The sequence below is a fragment of the Bos javanicus genome, chromosome 17 (assembly GCF_032452875.1).
Source record: "Bos javanicus breed banteng chromosome 17, ARS-OSU_banteng_1.0, whole genome shotgun sequence".
NCBI classification, from domain to species: Eukaryota; Metazoa; Chordata; class Mammalia; order Artiodactyla; family Bovidae; genus Bos; species Bos javanicus.
Window position 1 is genome coordinate 3,833,059 of NC_083884.1, and position 21,113 is coordinate 3,854,171.

General features: G+C 40.3%; 1 protein-coding gene across 1 annotated transcript in view; it reads left to right on the top strand.

The window, feature by feature from the left end:
* Window positions 1-21,113, top strand: part of LOC133229263 (protocadherin-23-like) — a 127,531-nt gene that overhangs the window by 51,298 nt on the left and 55,120 nt on the right. The window lies entirely within an intron of this gene.

The window sequence follows — 21,113 nt, forward strand, 5'->3', positions numbered from 1 at the left end:
CTACCCTAAAGAAAAAAACCCATTTGCAGATAGTTGTGAATGTAAAGAAATCCAATCTAGGTGATTATATCTAACTAGAGAGTTGAAATATAAACCTTCTGAATCTTTGAACCAGCCAGAGGGCAGATCACGTGGACTCCAGGGCTTGGGGGAGGAGGAGTTTGCTTTCAACAAGTCTGATGTGTGCTGTTTGATTTCTCCAGTTGTTCTTTGTTTTTGCTTTGTTATTCTGGATTCAATTTCACTTTATTCATACCCAAAACAACCACTGTTTAAAAGGCAACTTGAATTTTTCTGAAATTGTTTTATTTACTTCATAGTGAAAATATTTGTTACACATTATTACACATTTGTTACACATTATATTCTCTATAAAAAGAGAATATTCAACTTAATATTGAATGTCATGTTAGGATTCTTCTCAGTTACATATTATTAACCCCAGTTGCATCTTCTTTTGAATTACGGTTATCTCATGGGCTGCTTATTCAGAAGGCCTCTTATGATTCTAAACATTATTAGGGGTAAATTGCAGTTACCTTCATTAAATGAAATAATAGCATCTTCCAAAATAACTAGAAATTTCCACCTATTCTTAGGTGTAATGAGAATTCCACAGAAGAGTTAAATGTTAAATAATATGAGATACTCCATAGAGCTGTGTTTCCTCATGAGAGCTATACATCCTAACTCCAGAGCAGAGCCTGATAGAAAGAAAGGTAAAATTTTCTAAATAATAATAATTAATATATTTGTGCTAAATAATACAGCACAAAATATATTAATCAATCTTGAAATGAATTTGATAAAATCATAGAATTTTTAAGTCCAGCTTTTATCAGCAGTGAACATATAAACATTTTTTCCTTAACTGATGATCTTTCAGTCTCTACTTGAATCTCTCAGTGATTGAGAGTCTAGGACAGTGGTTCTTGAACTTGGGTATGAAACAAGCACTCTCTCATGATTGCAGAAGTTTCTGCTTCAGTAATCTGGGATGCAGGAACTATCATTTTTAATGCTCTGTAGGTGATTTGATTACATGACAAAGTTGGAAAACTCTTTCATTTGGAAAGTAATTCCTGTGTTAAACCCAGATCTGCCTCATTTATGTATGTCCGTAAATTCTAGTCCTGCCATCTGGAGTATTCCACTGATCTACATGGTTGCTTGTTCTTTAAATGTTTTATTTGCTCCTTCAACAAAAATTCTATTGAACATTATGTGCCAGGTACATTTCTATTGGGATATGTTAGTGAACAAAAAGACAAAGATGCTTGTCCTTGAGAGGCTTGCATTCCAGCAGGGGTAAAAAGACAATATCAGTGAACATAATAAATAGCTAAAACGTAGTGTATGTTCAGTTCAGTTATTTCAGTCGCTCAGTCGTGTCCGACTCTTTGCGACCCCATGAATCGCAGCACGCCAGGCCTTCCTGTCCATCACCAACTCCCGGAGTTCACTCAGACTCACGTCCACTGAGTCAGTGATGACATCCAGCCATCTCATCCTCTGTCGTCCCCTTCTCCTCCCACCCCCAATCTCTCCTAGCATCAGAGTCTTTTCCAATGAGTCAACTCTTCACATGAGGTGGCCAAAGTACTGGAGTTTCAGCTTTAGGATCATTCCTTCCAAAGAAATCCCAGGGCTGATCTCCTTCAGAATGGACTGGTTGGATCTCCTTGCAGTCCAAGGGACTCTCAAGAGTCTTCTCCAACACCACAGTTCAAAGGCATCAATTCTTCAGCACTGAGCTTTCTTCACAGTCCAACTCTCACATCCATACATGACCACAGGAAAAACCATAGCCTTGACTAGACGGACCTTTGTTGGCAAAGTAATGTCTCTGCTTTTGAATATGCTATCTAGGTTGGTCATAACTTTCCTTCCAAGGAGTAAGCGTCTTTTAATTTCATGGCTGCAGTCACTATCTGCAGTGATTTTGGAGCCCAAAAATAAAGTCAGCCACTGTTTCCACTGTTTCCCCATCTATTCCCCATGAAGTGATGGGACCAGATGTCACGATCTTCATTTTCTGAATGTTCAGTCTTAAACCAACTTTTTCACTCTCCTCTTTCACCTTCATCAAGAGGCTTTTGAGTTCCTCTTCACTTTCTGCCATAAGGGTGGTGCCATCTGCATATCCGAGGTTTTTGATATTTCTCCTGGCAATCTTGATTCCAGCTTGTGCTTCTTCCAGCCCAGCATTTCTCATGATGTACTATGCATATAAGTTAAATAAACAGGGTGACAATATACAGCCTTGACGTACTCCTTTTCCTATTTGGAACCAGTCTGTTGTTCCATGTCCAATTCTAACTGTTGCTTCCTGACCTGCATACAAATTTCTCAAGAGGCAGGTCAGATGGTCTGGTATTCCTATGTCTTTCAGAACTCTCCACAGTTTATTGTGATCCACACAGTCAAAGGCTTTGGCATAGTCAATAAAGCAGAAATAGATGTTTTTCTGGAACTCTCTTGTTTTTTCCATGATCCAGCGGATGTTGGCAATTTGGTCTCTGGTTCCTCTGCCTTTTCTAAAACCAGCTTGTACATCTGGAAGTTCATGGTTCATGTATTGTTGAAGCCTGGCTTGGAGAATTTTGAGCATTACTTTACTAGCATGTGAGATGCATGGAATTGTGTGGTAGTTTGAGCATTCTTTGGCATTGCCTTTCTTTGGGATTGGAATGAAAACTGACCTTTTCCAGTCCTGTGGCCACTGCTGAGTTTTCCAAATTTGCTGGTATATTGTGTGCTGCCCTTTCACAGCATCATCTTTCAAGATTTGAAATAGCTCAACTGGAATTCCATCACCTCCACTAACTTTGTTCGTAGTGATGCTTTCTTTTTTTTTTTTTTAATTATTATTTTTTAATTTTATATAGACTAACCAGGAATATCCCTATGGTATTCATTTATATGATAATAAATTCTTTTTTAGAAGCTCTCTGAGCTTACAAGTAGCATTATTTAAATAACCCTCAAATCACAGTTGAATATGAAATGCATCCAAAAATTTTTCATAACAAGAGGGTCACACTGCTGCTTCTGCTGCTACTAAGTCACTGCAGTCGTGTTCGACTCTGTGCGACCCCATAGACAGCAGCCCACCAGGCTCCCCCGTCCCTCGGATTCTCCAAGCAAGAATACTGGAGTGGGTTGCCATTTCCTTCTCCAGTAGTGATGCTTTCTAAGGCCCACTTGACTTCACATTCCAGGATGTCTGGTCTAGGTGACTGATCACACCATCATGATTATCTGGGTCATGAAGATCTTTTTGTACAGTTCTTCTGTGTATTCTTGCCACCTCTTCTTAATATCTTCTGCTTCTGTTAGGTCCATACCATTTCTGTCCTTTATCGAGCCCATCTTTGCATGAAATGTTCCCTTGGTATCTGTAATTTTCTTGAAGAAATCTCTAGTCTTTCTCATTCTGTTGTTTTCCTCTATTTCTTTGCATTGATTGCCGAGGAAGGCTTTCTTATCTCTCCTTGCTATTCTTTGGAACTCCACATTCAGATGCTTATATCTTTCCTTTTCTCCTTTGCTTTTCGCTTCTCTTCTTTTCACAGCTATTTGTAAGGCCTCCCCAGACAGCCATTTTTCTTTTTTGCATTTCTTTTCCGTGGGGATGGTCTTGATCCCTGTCTCCTGTACAATGTCACAGTGTATGTTAGCTGGTGTTAAAAGCTGTGGTATGAAGAAACAGCAGGATTCCTGGCGAGGGCACAAAGACGATTTTAGATGGCAGGTTAGGACTGGCATTAGTGAGCAAGTGAAATTTGGGGCAAAGACATAAAGAAAGGAGGTAGCCATTCATATATATGGGAAGATAGCATTTCCAAAGAAAAAGAGGAGAAATCCAGTGGGAACTCACCTGGTTTGTTCATGAACAGTAAAGGGGACTGTGTGACTAAAGCAGAGTAAGCAAGGTGAAAGTGAAAGTGAAAGTGAAGTCGTGTCTCACTCTTTGGGACCCCATGGACTATAGCCTGCCAGGATCCTCGGTCCCTGGGATTTTCTAGGCAAGAATACTGGAGTGGGTTGCCATTTCCTTCTCCAGGAGATATTCCCAATGCAGGGATTGAACCAGGTCTGCTTCATTGTAGGCAGACACTTTACTGTCTGAGCCACCAGGGAAGTCAAGCAAGATGAAGAATGGTAAAAACTGAGGTCAGAAGAAGACAAAAAGAAGAGGTGGTGTCTTGTAGATCACTGGGAGGTCTTTGACTTTTACTGAAAATAGTTTTTCTTTCTCTAGTTCATTCAGTTATTTACATAATGAGATTTCCAACCAATGCTAGTGAATAGTCTCACCCAATACAAATTCTGCAGAGTAGGAGGCATCAAGTAAATTATTCCTCAAAAGAATTGGCATAGACTAAGTCAGTCGTTATTATCACACTTGTTCACATTAGTAAATGAAATTTCTAAAAATTAAGTAATGTGTTTGGCCATTTCCTAATTAAGATATCATTTCTCAAGTCACCCAGAATCAATTTCTTTGTAGGATTAACCCCCCAAAAAAGCCCATATATAGGGCATCCCAAAGAAAGCCCAATATGAAATTAAGCTATAGATTAGGAAGTTTAATAATGTTTATGGTTGAATTGAGAAATGATTTAATAATAACACTAATGAAAACTGCCATGGAAGGGAAAATTTTGTACCTGATTTCATTTTTTCAATGTGCCATTCATTTCTTTGTCCAGGATTCGCTCTGCTGATAGGAGGCAGCCGTTATGGGAGGAAACTACCCTTGTTTTGGTCCATTTCTCATCACTCAACCTCCCATCTACCCCCAGCCATAGCAGTTGGAATTAATCACTATAGTTAACAGTAAACGGGTCTGAGATTAAAAAAAAAAAATTAGGGTGGAAGACTGAATTAGTCTCTTACCTCTGAAGATGGGCCTCCTGCTGCAGATTCAGGCAGAAAAGCTGATGAATACATGGGTGGCGGCGGTGGCTTAGTCACTAAGTTGTGTCTGACTCTTGCGACCCCATGGATTGTAGCCCAACAGGCTCCTCTGCCCATGGGATTTCCCAGACAAGAATACTGGAGTAGGTTGCCATTTCCTTCTCCATGGCATCTTTCCAACCCAGGGATCAAACCCAGGTCTCCAGCATTGCAGGCAGATTCTTTATTCTTTACCAGGAAAGCTATAATATGTGGGTGGAAAGACTTTATTCTGCTGTGGCATATTGTGTTTTTTTTTACCTCTGATCAGAGTCATCCTTATTAATCTTCTTGCATTTAGAATTATTGAACTAAATTTGACTGGTACCTTTTAAATAGAGCCTAACAGTTTAAAATTTTGTTTGTTAATCTTACATATAGACAAGGTTAGAAATATTCTGGCAGTAAGCATATGTTATCCATAAATATTCAGGTAGGCATGCACTACAAAACATCTAAAACAATGGGTTGAGATCTTGTTTTGAAGAGTAGCTATGACATGTGTGAAGGGCATGGAGCTTACAGGAAGAGTAGCCTAAAAGCTGTATGACAGGAAGCACAACAAGAAAGGAAAAGATGATGGTTAAGAAGGCTATTGAATCTGGTTTAATGCAACTAATCTACACCCACATCAGCAGGATTTCCTAGGCCCTGGTGGACAACAGTGACGAGGTGCATAAAATATTGATTAACATTTCATCTGGCCAAAGCTTTGCCTGGAGTGTGAATTCTGCCAGGTCATAACAAGGGCACCAAAAGGTGATTTTTAAAAAATTTGGATTCCAATGGTTTCATTCATTTCTTTTCAGTCACTCAGTCATGTCTGACCCTTTGCGACCCCATGGACTGTAGCATGCCAGGCTTCCCTGTCCATCACCAACTCCTGGAGCTTGCTCAAACTCATGTCCATCGAGTCGGTGATGCCATCCAACCATCTCATCCTCTGTCATTGCCTTCTCCTCCTGCCTTCAATCTTTCCCAGCATCAGGGTCTGTTCCAGTGAGTCAGTTCTTCATATCAGGTGGCCAAAGTGTTGGAGTTTCAGCTTCAACATCAGTCCTTCCAATGAATATTCAAGACTGATTTCCATTAGGGTGGACTGGATTGATCTCCTTGCAGTCTAAGGGACTCTCAAGAGCCTTTTCCAACCCCACAGTTCAAAAGCATCAATTCTTCAGTGCTCAGCTTTCTTTATAGTCCAACTCTCACATCCATACATGACTACTGGAAAAACCATAGCTTTGACTAGACAGACCTTTTTTGGCAAAGTAATGTCTCTGCTTTTTAATATGCTGTCTAGGTTGGTCATAGCTTTTCTTCCAAGGAGCAAGTGTCTTTTAATTTCATGGCTGCAATCACCATCTGCAGTGATTTTGGAGCCCAGGAAAATAAAGTCTCTCACTATTTCCATTGTTTCCTCATCTGTTTGCCTTGAAGTGACAGGATTTCAAGTGATAGATGCCATGATGTTCGTTTATTGAATGTAGAGTTTTAAGCCAACTTTTTCACTCTCCTCTTTCACTTTCTTCAAGATTCTCTTTAGTTCTTCTCTTTCTGCCATAAGGGTGGTATCATCTACATATTTGAGGTTATTGATATTTCTCCCAGCAATCTTGATTCCAGCTTGTGCTTCATCCAGCCTGGCATTTTGCATGATGTACTCTGCATATAAATTAAATAAGCAGGGTGACAATATACAGCCGTGATGTACTGCTTTCCCAATTTGGGACCAGTCCATTGTTCCATGTCCAGTTCTAACTGTTGCTTCCTGACCTGCATACAGATTTCTCAGGAGGCAGATAAGGTGGCCTGAAATTCCCACCTCTTTAAGAATTTTCCACATTATGTTGTGATCCACACAGTCAAAGGCTTTGGCATGGTTACTAAGGCAGAAATACATGTTTTTATGGAACTCTCTTCCTTTTTCAATGATCCAGTGGATGTTGGCAATTTGATCTGTGTTTCCTCTGCCTTTTCTAAATCCAGCTTGAATCTCTGGAAGTTCAGGATTCACATACTATTGAAGTGTGGCTTGGAGAATTTTGAGCATTACTTTGCTAGCGTGTGTGATGAGTGCAATTGTGCAGTAGTTTGAACATTCTTTGGCATTGCCAAAGAATGGAATGAAAACTGACCTTTTCTGGTCTTGTGGTCACTGCTGAGTTTTCCAAATTTGCTGGCAAATTGAGTGCAGCACTTTCACAGCATCATCTTTTAGGATTTGAAATAGCTCAGTTTGAATTCCATCACCTCCATTAGCTTTGTTTGTAGTGATGCTTCCTAAGGCCCACTTGAATTCACATTCCAGGATGTCTGGCTCTAGATGAGTGATCACACCATCATGGTTATCTGGGTCATGAAGATCTTTGTATAGTTCTTCCATGTATCCTCATTGCCTTCTCCTTCCAATGGTTTTAAAACATTGTAAATCCATTGATTAGTGTTTAAATGGCCTTGACATAAATTATTTAATAGCATTTTATAATTTCCAGCTTTGCTTCACTCTCCAATATGCCTGCAATTTTGATCTTTATTTTCAAATGAAAAATCTTGGAAGCTGCCTATTGGAAGTTTACATTTTCTGTGGTTTAAATGGCCTGTCAGTAGGAGCACTTGACATCTGAGTTAATTATTTTTTGTACTATCCTAAGTTTTAATCATTTTAAACTGTTTTTAACATTTAGATTTTTTTAAGAAAATAAAAATTAAAACAACTCAATTTTTATATTTGTTTAACATTTCTTTCTTGGAAAGCCTACAAGTTTGAATTTCAATTAATATTGTATCTTTCTATTGACAGCATTAAACTTAACACTTCAACTGTTTAAAACAGAATATAGTTTAATTATATATATAAATAATTTTTATAGCTTATAGCATTTTAGAAGCAGCCCTTTGGTAGATAAAATCTCTTTATGTCATGAAATATTCACTTTTTCATAGAAAGAGTCATCACAGAAGGTGCCAGTTGCCTATAAGAGAGAGGTTAGATGTACTGCAAGGTGGCAAGAAAAGCTGAAGCTCAAGTGATTCCCCACCCTTCACTCTTACCACTTAGTCTTCCTTTTATACCTGCATGAGAAGAAATATAAGCATTCTGAATTTTTCTGAAGTGGAAGATAAACCACTTGGTTGTCCATGACATTCTAACCCATTAAACCATTTACATGCTCCTTCTAGAAGCCAGCTTTTATTTCTTCTGTTTCACTTCCAAAGCTTTGGTTATACCAGTAAGGGTGAATCAGCAGCTATTCCCCAATGTGGACTTTCTACAATTTCATGTATTTTTAAATAATTACTATGAGAGGAAAAATTGAAATTATGAATTGCGTTGATACCTTGGTTAAAAATGACTAGTCAGACATTGAAGACTTGAGATAAAATTAACATAATGATGTCTGAGGGCAGTCTAAGTATTAAAATACATTTAACATTCTCTACTAAATAAATTTGATCTTGATATTGGAGGAAAACCCATCTTCTGGCCCTTTGCAATTGATCCAGAATTCTGGCTCCTACAGTGGGTCAGGTTGGGCACATGTATGTGGGGTATGGAGATAGCACAGGAGTTAGTAGAGCTGAGTGTATCTCTACTGCTCTCCTGCCCAGGTTGGACAACTTTCCCACTCCTTCTGGAAAGTGGAGATGGAAACAACTGATTCACAGGGAAACCATAAGGATCAAGTGAGGTAATAAGAGTCTACTAGTCACAGTTTTCATTGTTACTCTTATCTTCCTTCTGTCCCAAATCCTTAATTGAATTCCATAAAGTTAGCTGAGTATAAATTCTCACCAGAACAGCTAATAGTTACTTAGCAAGTATTTAACAGCAATTAAATATTTGCAGTTTTAAAAACCCTACCAGTCCTCTCTGTTTTACTTGGTCCCCAAACCGGATAAGAACTATATTTATATAAGAACTATAAGGTGTTAGAGTTCCTATAATTTTGGAAGTGATGTCTCTATGTCATCTACAACTTTGGAAAAGGGTTCAATATATAACATTTTATGATAATGAAAAGAAGGAAGCAAACAACATCTCTCATTTCTATTCATTCTTTAAGGCTGGTCTCCTATTTGGAATGGAATTTATTGGAATGAGTGCCCTCTAAGTTACCATTGGCTAACAGTGTCAAATTCTATCACCTTACATATGACTCTAAGGTAGCTCCAGAGGAGAGAGGAGGGGAAAGTCCTCTTGAAAGAAGGTGAACATCTCACAAGGCAGTTTTCATTTTGTGAATTAACCCCAGTCCCACATCTAAGCCTCAGCTGTATAGGCTCAAGACGTAATCTTAGCAAACCGAGTTCTTCCCTTGACGTTGGGGGTCACTAACCATTAGAAAGGGGACTGATATATAAACCAGAGTACAATTCTCCTAGACCCTGGTGGCTCAGATGGCAAAGAATCTGCCTGCAATGCAAGAGACCCGAGTTTGATCCCTGGATCAGAAAGATCCCTGGAGAAGGAAATGGCTACCCACTCCAATATTCTTGCCTGGAGAATTCCATAGACAGAGGAGCCTGGCAAGCTATAGTCCACAAGGTCACAAAGAGTCAAATACAACGACGTGACTAACACTTTCATTTTTACAGTTATTTTTCTTATAGAAAAACTATAATTGCCCTCTGGATTAAAGTAGTCATTTCAGAATGACCAGCTTTCTCTGGGAAAAAGGATGCAGGAAGCCAGATTATACTCAGAAGTTTGCTTGTTAATCTTATATAGTTCAAGTAGGAGAGAATTATATCCTACTTGAATGTCATCAGCCCATGTTACCCTTTCTTAAGAAAGAACTCACACAGCATTGCCAAGTAGAATTTTATGAGCCTCTCATGATCATCTGGGCTTGCATTGCTCATTGACTTCCTTTTGATCACACATCCGTTCTTGTGTCTTAATGCCTCCATCAAGCCTTCTGCCCTGGGAATGATTCTGTTCCTTCAGGTGATTTTGTATAGCTCTCTTCTTAACTATTATATTTTGTTTAGACATGTAACAGAGTTAATATTTTTAACAGCTACTTTTTAACAAATGTTTAAGTACACAGCAAAATTGAGGGGAAAGCACAGAGGTTTCCCATGTACCCTTTGCCCCAGTGACTCATGCATTCCCTCCCTCATTATTAGCATCCTTCCCAGAGTGACGGTGGTGGTGGTTAGTCAGTAAGTAAGATCTGACTCTTGTGACCTCATAGACTGTAGCCCTCCAGGCACCTCTGTTCATGGAATTTCCCAGGCAAGAATACTGGAGTGGGCTGCCATTTGCTTCTTCATCCCAGAGTGATATATTTCCTAAAATCTGTGAACCTACATTGATTCATCATAATCTCCCAGAGTTTCCAGTTTTCTTTAAGGTTCACCCTTGGTGTTGTACATTCTATGGGTGTAAATGTTGTTCAGTCACTCAGTCGTGTCTGACTCTTTGCGACCCCATGGACTGCAGGATGCCAGGCCTCTCTGTCCCTATGCATCTCCCAAAGTTTGCCCAAGTTCATGTCTGTTGCATTGGTGATGCCATCCAGCCTTCTCATCCTTTGATGCTCTCTTCTCCTCCTGCTCTTAATCTTTCCCAACATCAGGGACTTTTCCAATGAGTCAGCTGTTCGCATCAGATGACCAAGATACTGGAGTTTCAGCATCAGTCCTTCCAATGAGTATTCAGGGTTAATTTCCCTTAAGATGATGGGTTTGATCTCCTTGCTGTCCAAGGGACTCTCAGGAGTCTTCTCCAGCATCATAGTTCAAAAGCATCAATTTTTTGGTGCTCCACCTTCTTCACAGTCCAGCTCTCACAACCATATGTGACCACTGGGAAGACCATTGCCTTGACTATATGGACTTTTGTTGGCAGAGTAGTGTCTAACATGTATAAATGTGTTAAACTTATCTCTAGGTTTGTCATAGACCTGCTAAGAAACAAATGGTTTCTGATTTCATGGCTGTAGTCCTAGCTGCAGTGATTTTAGAGCCTAAGAAGAGGAAATCTGTCACTACTTCCACCTTTTCCCCATCTATTTGCCATGAAGTAATGGGGCCGGATGCCATGATCTTAGGTTTTTGTTTTTGTTTTGTTTTTTAATATTTAGTTTTAAGCCAGCTCTGGAGGGAATGGCAAACTGCCCCAGTATACTTGCCATGAGAACCTCATGAACTGTGTAAAAGGACAAATGAGTTTAGATAAATGTATAGTAACATGGGGTCACAAAGAGTGAATGAACTGAACTGATAGTAACATGTGTCCACCATTATTATATCATACAGAGTAGATTCTCTGCCTAAAAAATATACTTTTCCTACCCATCCTTTTCCCCATACTCCCTGCCTAAACCCAGGCAACCACTGAGCTTGTTACTGTCTCTATAGTTTTGCCTTTTACAATATGTCATATAGTTGGAATCATATAGTATGATTCCATATGTAGCCTTCCATATATTCCATATGTAGCCTTTTCAGATTTGCTTCTTTTACTTAGTGATATGCATATAATGTTTCTCCATGTCTATTGGTTGCTTGAGAGCTCATTTCTTTTCAGCATTGAATCGTATTCCATTGTCTAGATATTGCAGTTTATATACCCACCTACTGAAGGACATCTTGGTTGTTTTGAAGTTTTGGCAGTTACCGATAAATTTCTATAAGAACCAGGGTACAGGTTTTTATGTAGACAGAAATTTCCAACTCCTTTGGGTTAATTTTAGGGAGTATGATTCCTAGATCTTATGGTAAGACTATATTTAGTTTTGTAAGAAAGTGCCAAGCTGTCTTCCAAAGTGGTTGTACCATTTTGCTTTTCCACCAGCAATGAATGAATGAGAGTTCCTGTTGCTCCATATCTTTGCTAGCATATGATGTTGTCAGTGTTCCAAGTTTTAACCATTCTAATAGATATATGGTTCTATGTCATTTTAGTTTGCATTTCTATGATGAATATGATGTGAATATCTTCATATGCTTACTTTCCACCTGTATATTTTCTTTGTGAGTGTTTTTAAAGGTCTTTTGTTGATTTTTAAGGAGGTTGTTTGTTAAAGTTGAGTTTAAGAGTTCTTTGTATATTCTGAATAATAGGCCTTTATCAGATATGTCTTTTGCAAAAATATTCTCCCAGTCTATGTCTAGTCTTTTCTTTCTCTTGGCAGTATCTTTCGCTGAGTAGAAAAATTTAATTTTAATAAAGGCCAGCATTTTAATTCCATCTTTCTGGGATCCTGCCTTTGGTGTTGTATCTAAAAAGTTATCACCAAACCCAGAGTCAACTAAATTTTCTCCAGTGTCTAGGAGTTTTGTGTTTCAGCATTTTGAATTCAGGTCCATGACCCATGTTGACTTAATTTTTTAAAAGGCGTAAGATCCTTGTACAGATTCTTTTTGTTTTTGTTTGTTTGTTTGTTTGTTTTTGCATGTGGAAGCCCAGTGTCCCTCCACCATTCATTGAAAAGACTATCCATCATATTGCCTTTGCTCTTTTGCCAAAGATTAGTTGACTATGTTTACATATGTCTATTTTGGGGGCTCTGTATTCTGTTCCATTGATCTATTTGTCTTATCCTTTCATCTTGATTACTGTAGCTTTATAGTCTTGAAGTCAAGTAGTCATATTCATCCAACTTTGTTATTTTCCTGAGGGTTAATATTTTTTTACTATTTATTTCTACTCTTTTCTATATTGCCTGTCTGTTAATAGGAGTTTCCACCTATTCTGTGAGAGGCATTCACTTATTTTGGACTCATGAGGATAGTTATAGCAGAAATGCAAACAAAGAATATTCTGCCTCTGACAAGCAAAATGGGTGGTCCCTACTATAAACAGAGATTTCTCCTGAGGAAACCTGCCACATGGAAAGAAGGGAAAGCCCATTCCTTCATGCTGTTGGAGAGTGCAGGAAGGGCTAGAAGAAAATATGTAGGAAACAAGTGGTGAGCTGTGAGCATCCTGACCCTCTTCCCCAAAGCTTTCAACCCTGAGAGGGCCAGTGAGACAGCCTAAAGGAAAAGCTAAGAGCAGAGGACACTTTGGAACTCTGGAGGATACTGCTTCATGGGATAACTTTTTCCTAACACAGGTGAGTGGAAGCAGATTCAAATGGGCAACATGTTTAGGTCAAGAGAAGGCACAAGCAAATGTTCCATTCTTGTTTGCCTCTTGCAAGGCCCAAAAGACCTCTCATAGTCCCAACATTCCCAGATGCAGATTAATGCAGAGTAGAGGCCAACGGGCTTGTCATGAGGACCATGGCTGCCAGTGATGAGATGAGCCCCTTCCTAAGTCTGTTGGGTAGATAGCCAAAACACAGGATTACATAGCATGCCAAGTACCCAAAACTGAGACATCAAAAGCAGTTTCAGTGGGGCCAGGCCAGCAGGGTAGAGTTCTGAGCCTGAACGTGTTGACATGAAAGACCAGATTCATTGCCTGGAGACAAATTCTAAGAGCCGGTGGACAGCACACGTAGGCGCCGACCCCCCCCCCCCGCCCCCCCGCCCCCATCACTGCTGGTCTCCTCCAACTGGTGTCATCTTCAGAGCAGCAGCAGCGAAAGAGGAGGAACCCTCAAAGACTGGGCATGAATCTAAAACCTCTAACTTACTTGAGAGCACTGCTTCAAGAGAACAGCCTGAGAAAACATGAGTATCATGTCAATCATGGTGCTCCTAAGGAATATTACACCAATCATGAAAAAGTACAGAAATGATTTTTTTTCTTTGCACATCAAAGTTGTGCTGTGTAAAACTAACTTTGATTCATTTGCTAAACTCTTCGCATGGCCACCTCATGCGAAGAGCTGACTCATTGGAAAAGACTCTGATGCTGGGAGGGGTTGGGGGCAGGAGGAGAAGGGGATGACAGAGGATGAGATGGCTGGATGATATCACTGACTCGATAGACGTGAGTCTGAGTGAACTCCAGGAGTTGGTGATGGACAGGGAGGCCTGGCGTGCTGCGATTCATGGGGCCGCAAAGAGTCGGACACGACTGAGTGACTGAACTGAACTGAACTGTACTGAAGAATAGCACATTGGCTAAAACAAAAGAAAACCACACTGTGAAGAAAATGTCTAGGTTTTTACTCTTAAATGTCTGCATTCAAGTCACTTTACAATTTCCTTAAGAATAAGAGAGTGGATTATTATTATTATTTAACTTAAAGAGTCCCTATGGACTGTAGCCCACCAGACTCTGTCTCCAAGGGATTCTCTAGGCAAGAACACTGGAGTGGGTTACCATTTCCTTCTCCAGGGGATCTTCCCAACTCAGGGATCGAACCCGTGTCTCCTGCATTGCAGGCAGACTTTTACTCACTGAGTCACCAGAGAACTGCTCAGAAGGGAGCATGCATGCACATCAGGACATCAATATTACAGAGAAATAAATTTTCATCTTGTTTTTTTAAAAAAATACTCTTATCTCTATTCTCAAGGATGCCAGATAAATGGTGACAGTGTACACAGTGTTATGTACCAAATACTCATTTTTTTAAACATATAGGAAACAAGTGGTCAGCCTTGTAAACACCCTTGAACATCCCTTTCATTTCTTCTCTTACAAGACAGTTTTGATGATCAAATAAGCACCTCATAATCTATAAAACATTTTACTTTCATTATTAATAACAGTTATCACAGAGATGAAAATATAGCCAGGAGTACTTTGGAGAAGCTTCCCTTTTATGGAAGGCAGAACCAGGAAAGAGCTTGCTCCTAGTAGGTGTTCACCAAATATTTGTTGAAATAATTTCATCATTTAACTGCTATACTTCTAAAAAGACAAAAAGTTTATGCCTGAATGAGAATAAAACCAGGCCACAAAAAAAAAAAAAAAGATGAGGAAGACATTTAGTTTTGGGCAGGGTAAGTGGCCCACACAGAGGCTTATGGACTCATGAGCTTGTGGTAAACTTATCACAAGGAGTACCTGGACAGAGTCTTTTGTCCAATGATGAGCTAGACCAGAGAGATATTGATGGACATTCAGTTGTCAAAGGAGTAACAAAACAAGCTTCCATATTGTAGAAAGCTCACTTTGAAGGTCTTGTGAAGAAGAGTGGTTTGAGAAAGAGAGATGAGTTAGGAGGATATTGTGGTCACCCACGTGGTAAATACCCAAATAAAACTGCAGTGGTAGGCGAAAATTGTTCTTCCCTGGTGGCTCAGATGGTAAAGAATCTGCCTGCACTGCAGGAGATCTTGGTTCAATGTCTGGGTCAGGAAGATTCCCTGGAGAAGGGAATGGCAACCCACTCTGTCCATGAATTTCATGGACAGAGGAGCTTGGCAAGCTGTAGTCCATGGGGTTGCAAAGAGTTGGACATGACTGAGCAACTAACACACAAGTAACAGGGGAAGATAAGAGGGAATGCGGTCCCCAGTGTTTTTTAAGCAGCTTCACTGGGACTTGCTAACTATTTAGACCCAAGGTTGTCAATCCTGGCTGCACATATGGTTACTGGGAAGCTTTTAAAAATTACTGATGCCTGGACATCCATCTTCCCCCTAATCTTTGAAGGTAGACCAGACATTGTGAATCAGCAGAAACTCCCATTTATTATGTGTGCAAATCAAGGATGGGGGTAGTTAGTGGGCTGAGAAGAAATCCAAAGTAATGCCAGTATTTTACAGGAGTTGGAGATGTACTATATCTACAGAAGAGATTGAGATGGATTCCCAGGGCACAACTGGGAGGGTGGTGCTAGAGAAACAGGAAAGTGACACATTAAAGAAGTAGGGAGTGCCAACATTATCTAATTTACAGCTGAGGGAAGATAAGGACTGAAAAGTGGAGATTAGCTCAGTCAGAGATGTATCCCCAAAGCAGAAGAGAGTGAAGGGGGGGGGGGCATGGGGGCTACCACACTCTGGGAGTGGGGCTACAGTGCTCATAGAGTCTTCCATGGTGGGATTGGGAAGAATGTTGCCTGACATAGTCTGAGGATGCTGTCTTGGCATAAGGAGGTAAGAACATGGTAGAAAGAAGACATATCTGAAAAGACAAGTCTGTACATCAAGTATAAAGGATAAGACAATAAGAGAATGATACAGTTAGCAAATAAGTGCTGGGAGAGTCAAGAAAGGAAGTTCTGAGAAGTATGTTTGAAACTCTGTTGAAATTGTTCAGGATGTGGCCAAGAATAAAGACCAGGAATGGAGACCTCTTAAGTGAACCAGAGTCGGCCGTGGCTGTTTATAAGAATCACGTGCAGCCAAACAGAATTTAGCAGCTTCAGAGAGGACTGGGAACTTTGGAGAGCACTGAAAGCTGAGCATCGAAGAATTGATGCTTTTGAACTGTAGTGTTGGAGAAGACTCTTGAGTCTTGGAGTCCCTTGGACTGCAAGGAAATCCAATCAGTCCATCCTAAAGGCGATCAGTCCTGGGTGTTCATTGGTAGGACTGATGCTAAAGCTGAAACTCCAGTACTTTGGCCACCTCATGCGAAGAGTTGACTCTTTGGAAAAGACTCTGATGCTGGGGGGATTGGGGGCAGGAGGAGAAGGGGATGACAGGATGAGATGGCTGGATGGCATCACCAACTCGATGGACATGGGTTTGGGTGAACTCCGGGAGTTGGTGATGGACAGGGAGGCCTGGTGTGCTGCAATTCATGGGATCGCAGAGAGTCGGACACGACTGAGTGACTGAACTGAACTGAACTGACTGAACTTGCTAGAACTTAATACTTTTAGAATACAGAGTACAGAGAAATGTAAAGTGAAGTGGAGATTTTTCACAAAGCTTGGCCATAAAGGGACAGAAGTAATGTTGCAATATCTTGAAGAACGCTGAAGATCAGAGGGCTATTTTGTTTTGTTTTTGAAAGCTGAAAAGAGATTTAGACATTGATGATTTATAGCACTTTAAAGTTTACAAAGAATTTTCATTTATATGTAAGTCAAAAACAGAACATAACACTTAGAAATATCAGGATTTCATTTCTTTTAGGTTTTAACTAGCATCTGTTGTTTGTCAGGAGAATCCTGACCCCTGTTTTCAGATTATTTTGAGGATAACAATATTGTCTTCCTGAAGAGCTACTGTGACAATCAAATAGACTCATTAAAATTGTATATTATAGTACTCATTATGTGCTGCTAAAAACATTGTAAAAGTTGTTTCTTATAATCTAATTGAAACATACTTTCAACATTTTCCTTGTTTCTTAATGGAAAATGTGCGGAATATTTCATAACTGAGGTTAATCACTCATACAGAAAAATTGTGCAACCTTCCTTTCTGGATGTGCAGGCTCTAGGTTTTGGCTGGCTCTCAGATTCTAGGAGCTGAACAGAGAATAAGGACAAGTCTTAAAAGTGCAGAGGCTATTTGCAATAGTCAGGACATAGAAGCAACCTAGATGTCCATCTGCAGATGCATGGATAAAGAAATTGTGGTACCTATGCAGCTGTTCAGACTCTCTTTCTGACCCCATGGACCATAGCCCACCAGGCTCCTCTATCCATGGGATTCTCCTGGCAAGAATACTGCAGTGGCATGCCATTTCTTCCTCCAGATGGTCTTCCCCACCCAGGGATCGAACCCATGTCTCCTTCTTTGGCCAATGGATCACTAGCACCACCTGGGAAGCCTGTGTGTATATATATGTATACACTCACCCATGAAAAGGAATGAATTTGAATTTGAAACAGATGAGGTGGATGAACCTAGAGCCTGTTACACAGTGAAGTGAATTAGAGAAGAACAAATATTGTATTAATGCATATGTATGGAATCAAAAAATGGTACTGATGAATCTACATGCAGGGTAGCAATAGAGATATGCATTTAGAGAACTGACTTGTGGACACAGTGCGGGGAGGAGAGGGTGAAACAACTTGAGAGGGTAGCATTGACATGTATACACTGAAAGTGAAAGTGAAGTCACTCAGTCGTGTCTGACTCTTTGCGACCCCATGGACTGTAGCCTATCAGGCTCCTCCGTCCATGGGATTTTCCAGGCAAGAGTGCTGGAGTGGATTGCCATTTCCTTCTCCAGGGGATCTTCCTGACCCAGGAATCGAACCCAGATCTCCCGCATTGCAGGCAGACACTTTACTGTCTGAGCCACCAGGGAAGCCCCCACCATGAAACAGATGGTGGGCAGGAAGCAGCTGTATAGTGCAGGGAACTCAGGTCGGTGCTCTGAGATGACTTTGAGGGCTTGCGGGGGGGGGGCACTGTGGAGGGAGGCTCAAGAGGGAGGCTCATATGTACACTTATGGCAGATTCAGTCAGTCTCTCCCATCAGGAAGCTTTCATAAGCCTCTTATCCTTCTCCATCAGAGGGCAGACAGACTGAAAACCACAATCACAGAAAACTAAACCATCTGATAACCTGGACCATAGGTTTGTCTAACTTAATGAAACTATGAGCCATGCCATGTAGGGCCACCCAAGATGGATGGATCATGCTGGAGAGTTCTGACAAAGCGTGGTCCACTGGAGAAGGGAATGGCAAACCACTTCAGTATTCTTGCCTTGAGAGCTCCATGAACACTATGAACAGGCAAAAAGATAGGACACTGAAAGATGAACTCCCCAGGTCAGTAGGTGCCCAATATGTTACGGGAGATCAGTGGAGAAATACCTCCAGAAAGAATGATGAAACAGAGCCAAAAGCCAAAAAAAAAAAAAAAAACCACCACCAACAACACCACCCAGTTGTGGATGTGACTGGTGATGGAAATAAAGTCCGATGCTGTAAAGAGCAATACTGCATAGAAACCTAGAATCTTAGGTACATGAATCAAGGCAAATTGAAAGTGGTCAAACAGGAGATGACAAGAGGGAACATGGACATTTTAGGAATCAGTGAACTAAAATGGACTGGAATGGATTAATTTAACTCAGATGACCATTATACCTACTACTGTGGGCAAAAATCACTTAGAAGAAATGGAGTAGCCATCATAGTCAACAGAATAATCCAAAATGCAGTACTTGGATGCAGTCTCAAAAATGACAGTTTGCAATCTCTGTTCGTTTCCAAGGCAAACCATTCAATATCATGGTGATCCAAGTCTATGCCCTGACCAGTAATGCTGAAGATGCTGAAGTTGAACAGTTCTATGAAGACCTACGAGACCTAGAACTAACACCCAAAAAAGATGTCCTTTTCATTATAGGGGACTGGAATGCAAAAGTAGGAAGTCAAGAAACACCTGGAGTAATAGGCAAATTTGGCCTTGGAATATGGAATGAAGCAGGGCAAAGGCTAATAGAGTTTTGCGAAGAGAATGCACTGGTCATAGCAAACACCCTCTTCCAACAACACAAGAGAAGACTCTACACATGGACATCACCAGATGGTCAACACCGAAATTAGATTGATTATATTCTTTGCAGCCAAAGATGGAGAAGCTCTATATAGTCAGCAAAAACAAGTCTGGGAGCTGACTGTGGCTCAGATCATGAACTCCTTATTGCAAAATTCAAACTTAAAGAGAGTAGGGAAAACCACAAGACCTTTCAGGTATGACCTACATCAAATCCCTTACGATTATACAGTGAAAGTAACAAATAGATTCAAGGGATCAGATCTGATAGAGTGCCTGAAGAACTATGGATGGGGGTTCGTGACATTGTACAGGTGGAGGTGATCAAGACCATACCCAAGAAAAAGAAAGGCAAAAAGGCAAAATGGCTGTCTGAGGAGGACTTAGAAATAGCTGTGAAAAGAAGAGAAGTGAAAGGCAAAGGAGAAAAGGAAAGATATATACATTTGAATGCAGAGTTCCAAAGAATAGCAAGGAGAGATTAGAAAGCCTTCCTCAGTGATCAATACAAAGAAATAGAGGAAAAAATAGAATGGGAAAGCCTAAGAGATCTGTTCAAGAAAATTAGAGATACCAAGGGAACATTTCATGTAAAGATGGGCTCAATAAAGGACAGAAATGGTATGGACTAACAGAAGCAGAAGATACTAGGAAGAGGTGGCAAGAATATACAGAACTAACATGAAGATCTATACAAAAAAGACTTTCATGACCCAGATAATCATGATGTGATCACATGGATATCTCTATGATGTGGTGTGATCACTCACCAAGAGCCAGACATCCTAGAATGCAAAATCAAGTGGGCCTTAGGAAGCATTACTACAAACAAAGCTAGTGGAGGTTATGGAATTCCAGTTGAGCTATTTCAAATCCTAAAAAATGATGATCTGGAAGACATGCTCTCAATATGCCAGCAAATTTGGAAAACTCAGTGGTGGTCACAGGACTGGAAAAGTTCAGTTTTCATTCCAATCCCAAGGGAAGACAATGCAAAAGAATACTCAAACTACCACACAATTGTACTCATCTCACACTAAGTGATGCTCAAAATTCTCCAAGTGATGTACACATCTCATCACTAGCTAAGTGATGCTCAAAATTCTCCAAGCCAGGCTTCAACAGTACATGAACCATGAACTTCTAGATGTTAAGCTGGATTTAGAAAAGGAAGAGGAACCAAACATCAAATTGCCAACATCCAACATCCATTGGATCATTGAAAGAGCAAGAGAGTTCCAGAAAAACATCTACTTCTGCTTTATTGGCCATACCAAAGCCTTTGACTGTGTGGATCACAATATAATGTGGAAAATTCTTCAAGAGATGGAAATACCAGACCACCTCACCTGCCTCCTGAGAAATCTGTATGCAGGTCAGGAAGCAACATTTAGAACTGCACATGGAACAACAGACTGGTTCCAAATTGGGAAAGGAGTATGTCAAGTCTGTGTATTGTCACCCTGCTTCCCAACCCAGAGTACATCATGAGAAATGCTGGACTGGATGAAGCACAAGCTGGAATCAAGATTGCTGGGAGAAATATCAATAACCTCAGATATGCAGATGACACCACCTTTATGGCAGAAAGCAAAGAAGAACTAAAGAGCCTCTTGATGAAAGTGAAAGAGGAGAGTGAAAAAGTTCACTTAAAATTCAACATGCTGAAAACTAAGATCATTGCATCTGGTCCCATCACTTCATGGCAGACAGATGGGGAAACAGTGGAAACAGTGACAGACTTTATTTTGGGGAGCTCCAAAATCACTGCAGATGGTGACTGCAGCCATAAAATTAAAAGATGCTTGCTGCTTGGAAGAAAAGTTATGACCAACCTAGACAGTATATTAAAAAGCAAAAAACATTACTTTGCCAACAAAG